The 10,980-nt window shown below is 56.4% G+C and overlaps 2 non-coding genes across 2 annotated transcripts; both read right to left on the bottom strand.

Annotated features, from left to right (window-relative positions):
* Positions 1 to 3,497: 3,497 nt before the first annotated feature.
* On the bottom strand, positions 3,498 to 3,688 carry LOC134738785 (U2 spliceosomal RNA). The gene has a single exon (XR_010124805.1). It is a non-coding gene; the product is annotated as a U2 spliceosomal RNA (small nuclear RNA).
* A 5,943-nt stretch (positions 3,689 to 9,631) lies between these two features.
* Positions 9,632 to 9,822, bottom strand: LOC134738784 (U2 spliceosomal RNA). Its single transcript, XR_010124804.1, has one exon. It is a non-coding gene; the product is annotated as a U2 spliceosomal RNA (small nuclear RNA).
* Positions 9,823 to 10,980: the final 1,158 nt, after the last annotated feature.

The raw sequence follows: 10,980 nt of genomic DNA, 5'->3' as shown, positions 1-10,980 counted from the left end.
TTCGGGGCCACTACCTGTCTCCCCGCTTTGGTGGCAGTGGTTCCCCCGGGCCCAGCTGTCTTTCTTCCTATCTCTTTGTCTTCTGGCTTTAGCTCTACCGTCTCTCGCCTCCGCACGCACACGAAGAGAAAACCCACGGACCCCGTAGAGCTGGACCCTACATTATCTCAGCTACGAGATAATCAAGATATTCATGTGGACTACTGAGTCTTTCGGTGCCCCCTGGCTATTTAATTTTTTTCCTGCGGGCGAGTGTTTCCCTCATTTCACGCCATCCCAATCTCCGCCGCCCTGTCTTGTCATCCCCATTCTACAGCCCAGCACGGGGTAGTATGGCAGCCGCTAGCCACAGGTATCTAGGGAGCCCTGGAAATGCGGTCAGTTCTAACGGCGCTGTGCTCTAAGTGTGAAATACACATGAGATTTTGACGGCGGTGTGAGTACAATTCTCACAATTTTTTTTTTTTTTTTTTTTTTTTTTCCCAGACAGAGGTTCCCCTCTTGTTACCCAGCCTGGAGTCCAATGGCGCGATCTAGGCTCTCTGCAACCTCCGCCTCCCGGGTTCAGGCGATTCTCCTGCCTCAGCCTCCCGAGCAGCTGGGACTACAGGCATGTGCCACCACGCCCGGCTAAGTTTGTATTTTTAGTACAGACGGGGTTTCTCCATGTTGGTCAGGCTGGTCTCCAGCTCCCGACCTCTGGTGATCTGCCCAGCTGCCGCCTCCGAAAGTGTTGCGATTACAGGCTTGAGCCACCGCTCACCACCCAGGCTTTTTTCTTTTCTTTCTTTTTTTTTTTTTTTTTTCTTAGAGACAAACTCTTGCTCTGTCACCCCAGGCTGGAGTGCAGCGGCGCGATCTCGGCTCACTGCAGCCTCTACCTCCCGGGTTCCAGCGATTCTCCTGCCTCAGCCTCCTGGGTAGCTGGGATGACAGGCGTAGGCCACCACGCCCAGCTAATTTTTGTATTTTTAGGGGGGTTTCCCCATGTCGGCCAGGCTGGTCTCGAGCTCCTGACCTCAGGCGATCCGCCGGCCTCGGCCTCCCAAAGCGCTGGGATTCCAGGCGTAAGCCACCGCGCCGGGCTCTTTCATTCTGTCTTTAGTTTCTGAGATAGAGTCTCGCTCGGACGCTCAGGTTGGACTGCAATGGCGTGATCTCGGCTCGCTGAGACTTCCGCCTCCCGGGTTCAAGGGATTCTCCTGTCTCAGCCTCCCGAGTAGCTGGGATTATTGACGCGCAGCACCACGCCCGGCTAATTTTTGTGGTTTTTGTATCTTCTGTCTTCTGCTCTTTAGTACCGCATAGAGCCGCAGAAGACTAGTGAGTCGAACAAACAGCCCCTCTTGCAGCAGTTGTGGATCACGGGGCTGCCCCCGGTACTCGTCCTGTGTCTCTCCTCCAAATCCCCGCTCCTCCTCAGCTATCACCTCTGCCGATGCTGGTGGTTTCCCTGGGTACCGGGAACCAAACTCTCATTCCTGAGGGGCCTGAGCCCCCCGTGGCCAGGCCCTTCTCAAGTCAGGGTTCCTGCGCATTCACAGTTACAGGTGGCCCTGGGAGTAACACCTGGCACCCAAACAGATCACCAGAGTCCACACATAGTCCACCTGCCCTCCCTGCGTAAGATCAGCTCTTCCTCCTCCCGACGACAGATCAGGGTCAATGATCCCTGCCAGGATGGCGACTGCCCCAGCCTGCTGGTCCGACCTGTCCAGCCACAGCTGTTGCTTGAAGGCTTGAAGTTCACTGGGACCCTCTCCCGCTTTCTACAAACTGGTTCCTTTATTTTTATGTTTATTTATTTGGGACGGGGTCTGGCTCTGTCACCCAGGCTGGAGTGCAGTGGTGCAATCACTGCTCACTGCAGCATCCACCTCCCAACCTCCACCCATCCTCCTGCCTCAGCCTCTGGAATAGCTGGGGTACACATACGCCCCAGCCCGAACAGGTTTTCACTAGGTTGCCTGGGCTCTTTCTTTCTTTGTCTTTGTTTGTATGTTTGTTTGTTTGTTTCGAGACGGGGCTCCGGCTCTGCCGCCGGGGCTGCAGTGCAATGGCGTGATCTCACCTCACTGCGGCCTTCTGGGCTCAAGCGAACCTCCCACTGTGCCCGGCCTGAAGACAGCCTTTAGAGAAAGAAGCAGGGGGAGTTCTTCGGAGGACAGACAAGATTTCTGGAGTTTGGAGAGGGTGAGAGACTGGGTCAGCGAAAGGAACATTCCGATCTTTATGCTGGGATGCAACGTATACATACAGGGATGAGACCCAAAAGAGCCGGCAGAGATTTGTCATCGTGGTTGCAAGGCAACTGCCGGTGGCTGATCCCGTAAAGGATACACACACCTAGAACGGAGCCTAACGGTGCATCAGGCATGAAGGGTGGAGCCACGATGCTTGGACTTCTTGGAGTTCTGCTCCTGTGCGTTCCGTGATAAATGGCTTATACTACCTGCACCTCAGTTTTTCCTGGGCAAAAAAGGAAGCCTGTTGCCGGTGCGTTGGCACCTGCCTTAAAGCGCCAGCTACTCAGCGGGCTGAAGAGGAAGAAGTTCCTGCTAGGAAGACCCATGGACACGTATGATTACTGCAGCACTATTTACAATAGCAAAGACTTGGAACCAACTCGAATGCCCATCAGTGACAGGCTGGATAAAGAAAATGTGGCACGTATACACCATGGAATTACTACGCAGCCATAAAAAAGGATGAGTTCATGTCCTCTGCAGGAAGGTGGATGAAGCTGGAAGGCCTCAATCTCAGCAAACTGACACAGGAAGCGAAAACCAAACACCGCATGTTCTCACTCCTAAGTGGGAGCTGAACAGTGAGAACACATGGACACAGGGAGGGGAACATCACACGCCGGGCCCTGACGGGGCGTGGGGGGCAAGGGGAGAGAGAGCATTAGGACAATTAGCCAACGCATGCGGGGCTTCCAACCTAGGTGCAGCAAAGCACCGTGGCACACGTGTACCTATGTTCCAAACCTGCACGTCCTGCACATGTACCCCAGAACTTGGGAGGGGGTGGGGGAAACCAAAAGAGAGAGCGGGGGAGAGGCGGGGGGGGAGAGAGAGAGAGACAGAGAGAGAGAGAGAGAGAGAGAGAGAGAGAGAGAGAGACAGAGAGAGAGGGGAGAGAGACAGAGGAGAGAGAGACAGAGGGGAGAGAGAGAGAGAGAGGAGAAAGAAGTTCAATTCCGGGTGGATCCCATTCCTTTAAAAGGTCGCCACCCACTCGACTGCCAAGCTGAGATCTAAGGACCTCCAAAGGAGTAGGTCGTGGCCTTCCCAAAGCGCAGTAGTCACAGTGGAAACGGAAGTATGCCGCAAAGCCTACCGTCTACCGCCCGCAGATCAGAAACCTCATGGTACTTCAAGAGGAGCAGCTAAGTCAAGCCGGCGTGTCACGGGTACTGGGCGTGCAAGCCGCCCCGCAGGTACTCTGTCTCTTTCTTCCTCTACTTTTAGGAAACACACGTATGTATCCCCGGAGGGAAGTGCACCGTTCCTGGAGGTACTGCAATACCAGGTCGATGCGTGGAGTGGACGGAGCAAGCTCCTATTCCATCTCCCTGCTCCAAAAATCCATTTAATACATTGTCCTCGGATAGAGGACGTATCAGATATTAAACTGATAAGAACAGATACTACACTTGATCTTAGCCAAAAGGCCGAGAAGCGATGCGGTCGCCCTCGCGCCCGCCGTCACCGTCCCACTCTCATCCACATTCAAGTCGCGGTGAGAGCCCCAGCCTCGCTCCTTGCCCCATTCCCTCTGTCTCGTCCACAGCGCTATTGACGCCCTTACACACTCGGGCTGATTTCTTATTCTCCGCCTTTGAAAAGGGAAATCTTACACCCGTGCTTGTTCCGGCGTTCCCGGGCTTTCATTTCGAATTTGCATGCCCCGCCCTTCCACAGAGGGCGTGGCCTCCGCGGTTGACTCCGCCCCCCGGGGCCGCCTCTGCGTGGGGGAGCCGGGGCTCCGCTGGGGGCGACTTCCTTGTTTGTATCCAGCCAGCGAAAAGACAGAACCGGAAGAGACTGGGGGGCGAGGGCGAGAGGGGTCTGTGGAAGAGACCTGTCGGCGGAGAGCGGTCCACGCTTTCCTGGAGAAAGACGAGGCCCCAGGGCAGGAGCGCGGGCTGCGCTGGGCCTTTACTTCGTCGCCCGCGGGCGGGGAGACCGGCCCCGTACCCGAGGGGACGAGGGGCCCATGCCGAGTCAGGGAAGCCGAAGGCCTGGAGGGGCTTCCGGGAGCAGGGGCTGGAGTTCCTCCGCCAGGCAGGAGGCTGGCACCAGACACCCGGCAGAGGGAGGCGGCGAGGGCCCGGCAAGGATTCTCCCCAGCCCCTGTGCCTGCGTCTCCTGTGGCTTCTGTGCACGGACCGTGTCCTGTGCCGTGTAGGGACAGCTGCCTCTCTGCTCGGGACGTGGATTCCTTTCTCCTTTCACCTCCTCCTCGCCTGGCTACTTCTGACGCAGGTCGTCAGGACTCCGCTTGGGTGTCACCCGTCCAGGAAGCCTCCCTTACTCAAGGGCCCTCGGCACCCGCCCCATATGTAAGACTAGCAGCCCTCCTGCGTATTTCATCGCACCCCACCCCACCCCGCCGTTGTTTATATCAGCTATTCCACTCACCACCCTTCTGGGCAACCCTTTATCTCCCGCTCTGAAATCCCATCACGGAGGGCTGGGACCCCCTCCTCAGTGCTTATCCCTGTTTCCCCGCGCGAGTCTGGCGCCTGGCGTGTGGAAGGCGCTCAGTAAACGTTTGTGGAGCGAAGAAACGACGCAAACGTGATGAGCACGACAGACCGCAACAGAGAAGACGCAGTTAGGAGGCTACTGGCCCGGCGCGGCGCGGGGGAAAAGGGGGAAGGTCGGGCTCGGGGTGGCAGGACCCCAGAGGGCAGGGGTGACTGCCGGGGTGCTCTTGGGGCAAGATGGGCGTCAAGGCCCCCAGCAAGGTTGGGATAAAATTTCTCTCCGAGGCACAGACTGCCGCCTGCGGGCTCAGCATTTACCTCTCCCTTCCTCCTTCCTTAACGCAAACTTCAGCGGAGGGCTGAGGGCTTTACGCGCATTACCTCCGAAACTTATTTCACTCCACGGCCCTAAGAGGTGGGCCTTATTATTAGCCACGGCCAGGGTTAGGGTGAGGCCACCCCTCCAGGGCAGAATATCAGGCGGCCCCCCCCTCCCCCCGCCCTAAACCATTCAGCAATCAACATAAATTATAGTTCAACGCAATATATCTTATCTTGTGGGCGGCAAGCCACCCAGGTGCCGAGGCAAGAGCCTGAAGGCACAAGCTGTTCCACTATAATAAAGAAAATAATTAGAATAAGAAAAGTTTTACGAGAGATGGGATACAGATATGATTATATCTGACTACTATTAATCATTAGTTTGTAGCGTTACTCTTTGTTCTATTACCAGAGTAATCTCTGTTCTATTATGATTACCTAGGGAAAACCAGGCCACACAGAGTTAGGAGCTGAAGGGCCACAGTGAGAGGTGACCAGAAGACAAGAGTGTGAGCCCTCATTCACGCCGGGAGAAGGGCCGCTTGAGGGCTCCTTGGCCTAGCGGTAATGCCAGTGCCCGGGAAGGCCCTGGTTACTTAGCAGACCTTGGTCTAGCGGTGGCGCCAGTGCCTGGGAAGGCACCCGGGTTACTTAGCGGACCGGGAAAGGGAATGTCCCTCTCTCCAGGGGAGATAGAGAACACTCTGCTCCACCAGCTCTTGTGGGAGGCCTGACGTTAGCCAGGCCTGCCCGCCGTCAGCCGGAGGCTTCAACGTCTCCCTGCGATGCTGTGCTTCAGTGGTCACCCTCCTGGTTCACTTTCATGTTCCGCCTGTACACCTGGCTCCTCCTTTTCAGTTCTGAGAAGATAGCAGTGGCAGAATTAGTAAAAGCGCCAAAGTCTTTGGTCTTTCTGATAAGTGCATAGAAGAAACGCTGACGTTTGCTGTCCTCCCTCTCCACCTCGGCTACCACAAAGGGAAACGCCCCCTGTCCAGTGGACACGTGACTCGCGTGACCTATCCATCATTTGAGATGACTGGCACTCCTTACCCTGCCCCCTTGCCTTGAATACAATAAATAGCAGCGCCTCCAGGCGTTCGGGGCCACTACCTGTCTCCCCGCTTTGGTGGCAGTGGTTCCCCCGGGCCCAGCTGTCTTTCTTCCTATCTCTTTGTCTTCTGGCTTTAGCTCTACCGTCTCTCGCCTCCGCACGCACACGAAGAGAAAACCCACGGACCCCGTAGAGCTGGACCCTACATTATCTCAGCTACGAGATAATCAAGATATTCATGTGGACTACTGAGTCTTTCGGTGCCCCCTGGCTATTTAATTTTTTTCCTGCGGGCGAGTGTTTCCCTCATTTCACGCCATCCCAATCTCCGCCGCCCTGTCTTGTCATCCCCATTCTACAGCCCAGCACGGGGTAGTATGGCAGCCGCTAGCCACAGGTATCTAGGGAGCCCTGGAAATGCGGTCAGTTCTAACGGCGCTGTGCTCTAAGTGTGAAATACACATGAGATTTTGACGGCGGTGTGAGTACAATTCTCACAATTTTTTTTTTTTTTTTTTTTTTTTTTCCCAGACAGAGGTTCCCCTCTTGTTACCCAGCCTGGAGTCCAATGGCGCGATCTAGGCTCTCTGCAACCTCCGCCTCCCGGGTTCAGGCGATTCTCCTGCCTCAGCCTCCCGAGCAGCTGGGACTACAGGCATGTGCCACCACGCCCGGCTAAGTTTGTATTTTTAGTACAGACGGGGTTTCTCCATGTTGGTCAGGCTGGTCTCCAGCTCCCGACCTCTGGTGATCTGCCCAGCTGCCGCCTCCGAAAGTGTTGCGATTACAGGCTTGAGCCACCGCTCACCACCCAGGCTTTTTTCTTTTCTTTCTTTTTTTTTTTTTTTTTTCTTAGAGACAAACTCTTGCTCTGTCACCCCAGGCTGGAGTGCAGCGGCGCGATCTCGGCTCACTGCAGCCTCTACCTCCCGGGTTCCAGCGATTCTCCTGCCTCAGCCTCCTGGGTAGCTGGGATGACAGGCGTAGGCCACCACGCCCAGCTAATTTTTGTATTTTTAGGGGGGTTTCCCCATGTCGGCCAGGCTGGTCTCGAGCTCCTGACCTCAGGCGATCCGCCGGCCTCGGCCTCCCAAAGCGCTGGGATTCCAGGCGTAAGCCACCGCGCCGGGCTCTTTCATTCTGTCTTTAGTTTCTGAGATAGAGTCTCGCTCGGACGCTCAGGTTGGACTGCAATGGCGTGATCTCGGCTCGCTGAGACTTCCGCCTCCCGGGTTCAAGGGATTCTCCTGTCTCAGCCTCCCGAGTAGCTGGGATTATTGACGCGCAGCACCACGCCCGGCTAATTTTTGTGGTTTTTGTATCTTCTGTCTTCTGCTCTTTAGTACCGCATAGAGCCGCAGAAGACTAGTGAGTCGAACAAACAGCCCCTCTTGCAGCAGTTGTGGATCACGGGGCTGCCCCCGGTACTCGTCCTGTGTCTCTCCTCCAAATCCCCGCTCCTCCTCAGCTATCACCTCTGCCGATGCTGGTGGTTTCCCTGGGTACCGGGAACCAAACTCTCATTCCTGAGGGGCCTGAGCCCCCCGTGGCCAGGCCCTTCTCAAGTCAGGGTTCCTGCGCATTCACAGTTACAGGTGGCCCTGGGAGTAACACCTGGCACCCAAACAGATCACCAGAGTCCACACATAGTCCACCTGCCCTCCCTGCGTAAGATCAGCTCTTCCTCCTCCCGACGACAGATCAGGGTCAATGATCCCTGCCAGGATGGCGACTGCCCCAGCCTGCTGGTCCGACCTGTCCAGCCACAGCTGTTGCTTGAAGGCTTGAAGTTCACTGGGACCCTCTCCCGCTTTCTACAAACTGGTTCCTTTATTTTTATGTTTATTTATTTGGGACGGGGTCTGGCTCTGTCACCCAGGCTGGAGTGCAGTGGTGCAATCACTGCTCACTGCAGCATCCACCTCCCAACCTCCACCCATCCTCCTGCCTCAGCCTCTGGAATAGCTGGGGTACACATACGCCCCAGCCCGAACAGGTTTTCACTAGGTTGCCTGGGCTCTTTCTTTCTTTGTCTTTGTTTGTATGTTTGTTTGTTTGTTTCGAGACGGGGCTCCGGCTCTGCCGCCGGGGCTGCAGTGCAATGGCGTGATCTCACCTCACTGCGGCCTTCTGGGCTCAAGCGAACCTCCCACTGTGCCCGGCCTGAAGACAGCCTTTAGAGAAAGAAGCAGGGGGAGTTCTTCGGAGGACAGACAAGATTTCTGGAGTTTGGAGAGGGTGAGAGACTGGGTCAGCGAAAGGAACATTCCGATCTTTATGCTGGGATGCAACGTATACATACAGGGATGAGACCCAAAAGAGCCGGCAGAGATTTGTCATCGTGGTTGCAAGGCAACTGCCGGTGGCTGATCCCGTAAAGGATACACACACCTAGAACGGAGCCTAACGGTGCATCAGGCATGAAGGGTGGAGCCACGATGCTTGGACTTCTTGGAGTTCTGCTCCTGTGCGTTCCGTGATAAATGGCTTATACTACCTGCACCTCAGTTTTTCCTGGGCAAAAAAGGAAGCCTGTTGCCGGTGCGTTGGCACCTGCCTTAAAGCGCCAGCTACTCAGCGGGCTGAAGAGGAAGAAGTTCCTGCTAGGAAGACCCATGGACACGTATGATTACTGCAGCACTATTTACAATAGCAAAGACTTGGAACCAACTCGAATGCCCATCAGTGACAGGCTGGATAAAGAAAATGTGGCACGTATACACCATGGAATTACTACGCAGCCATAAAAAAGGATGAGTTCATGTCCTCTGCAGGAAGGTGGATGAAGCTGGAAGGCCTCAATCTCAGCAAACTGACACAGGAAGCGAAAACCAAACACCGCATGTTCTCACTCCTAAGTGGGAGCTGAACAGTGAGAACACATGGACACAGGGAGGGGAACATCACACGCCGGGCCCTGACGGGGCGTGGGGGGCAAGGGGAGAGAGAGCATTAGGACAATTAGCCAACGCATGCGGGGCTTCCAACCTAGGTGCAGCAAAGCACCGTGGCACACGTGTACCTATGTTCCAAACCTGCACGTCCTGCACATGTACCCCAGAACTTGGGAGGGGGTGGGGGAAACCAAAAGAGAGAGCGGGGGAGAGGCGGGGGGGGAGAGAGAGAGAGACAGAGAGAGAGAGAGAGAGAGAGAGAGAGAGAGAGAGAGACAGAGAGAGAGGGGAGAGAGACAGAGGAGAGAGAGACAGAGGGGAGAGAGAGAGAGAGAGGAGAAAGAAGTTCAATTCCGGGTGGATCCCATTCCTTTAAAAGGTCGCCACCCACTCGACTGCCAAGCTGAGATCTAAGGACCTCCAAAGGAGTAGGTCGTGGCCTTCCCAAAGCGCAGTAGTCACAGTGGAAACGGAAGTATGCCGCAAAGCCTACCGTCTACCGCCCGCAGATCAGAAACCTCATGGTACTTCAAGAGGAGCAGCTAAGTCAAGCCGGCGTGTCACGGGTACTGGGCGTGCAAGCCGCCCCGCAGGTACTCTGTCTCTTTCTTCCTCTACTTTTAGGAAACACACGTATGTATCCCCGGAGGGAAGTGCACCGTTCCTGGAGGTACTGCAATACCAGGTCGATGCGTGGAGTGGACGGAGCAAGCTCCTATTCCATCTCCCTGCTCCAAAAATCCATTTAATACATTGTCCTCGGATAGAGGACGTATCAGATATTAAACTGATAAGAACAGATACTACACTTGATCTTAGCCAAAAGGCCGAGAAGCGATGCGGTCGCCCTCGCGCCCGCCGTCACCGTCCCACTCTCATCCACATTCAAGTCGCGGTGAGAGCCCCAGCCTCGCTCCTTGCCCCATTCCCTCTGTCTCGTCCACAGCGCTATTGACGCCCTTACACACTCGGGCTGATTTCTTATTCTCCGCCTTTGAAAAGGGAAATCTTACACCCGTGCTTGTTCCGGCGTTCCCGGGCTTTCATTTCGAATTTGCATGCCCCGCCCTTCCACAGAGGGCGTGGCCTCCGCGGTTGACTCCGCCCCCCGGGGCCGCCTCTGCGTGGGGGAGCCGGGGCTCCGCTGGGGGCGACTTCCTTGTTTGTATCCAGCCAGCGAAAAGACAGAACCGGAAGAGACTGGGGGGCGAGGGCGAGAGGGGTCTGTGGAAGAGACCTGTCGGCGGAGAGCGGTCCACGCTTTCCTGGAGAAAGACGAGGCCCCAGGGCAGGAGCGCGGGCTGCGCTGGGCCTTTACTTCGTCGCCCGCGGGCGGGGAGACCGGCCCCGTACCCGAGGGGACGAGGGGCCCATGCCGAGTCAGGGAAGCCGAAGGCCTGGAGGGGCTTCCGGGAGCAGGGGCTGGAGTTCCTCCGCCAGGCAGGAGGCTGGCACCAGACACCCGGCAGAGGGAGGCGGCGAGGGCCCGGCAAGGATTCTCCCCAGCCCCTGTGCCTGCGTCTCCTGTGGCTTCTGTGCACGGACCGTGTCCTGTGCCGTGTAGGGACAGCTGCCTCTCTGCTCGGGACGTGGATTCCTTTCTCCTTTCACCTCCTCCTCGCCTGGCTACTTCTGACGCAGGTCGTCAGGACTCCGCTTGGGTGTCACCCGTCCAGGAAGCCTCCCTTACTCAAGGGCCCTCGGCACCCGCCCCATATGTAAGACTAGCAGCCCTCCTGCGTATTTCATCGCACCCCACCCCACCCCGCCGTTGTTTATATCAGCTATTCCACTCACCACCCTTCTGGGCAACCCTTTATCTCCCGCTCTGAAATCCCATCACGGAGGGCTGGGACCCCCTCCTCAGTGCTTATCCCTGTTTCCCCGCGCGAGTCTGGCGCCTGGCGTGTGGAAGGCGCTCAGTAAACGTTTGTGGAGCGAAGAAACGACGCAAACGTGATGAGCACGACAGACCGCAACAGAGAAGACGCAGTTAG

Source organism: Pongo pygmaeus, chromosome 19, assembly GCF_028885625.2.
Source record: "Pongo pygmaeus isolate AG05252 chromosome 19, NHGRI_mPonPyg2-v2.0_pri, whole genome shotgun sequence".
Taxonomy (NCBI): Eukaryota; Metazoa; Chordata; class Mammalia; order Primates; family Hominidae; genus Pongo; species Pongo pygmaeus.
This window is presented reverse-complemented; position numbering and strand designations above follow the sequence as displayed.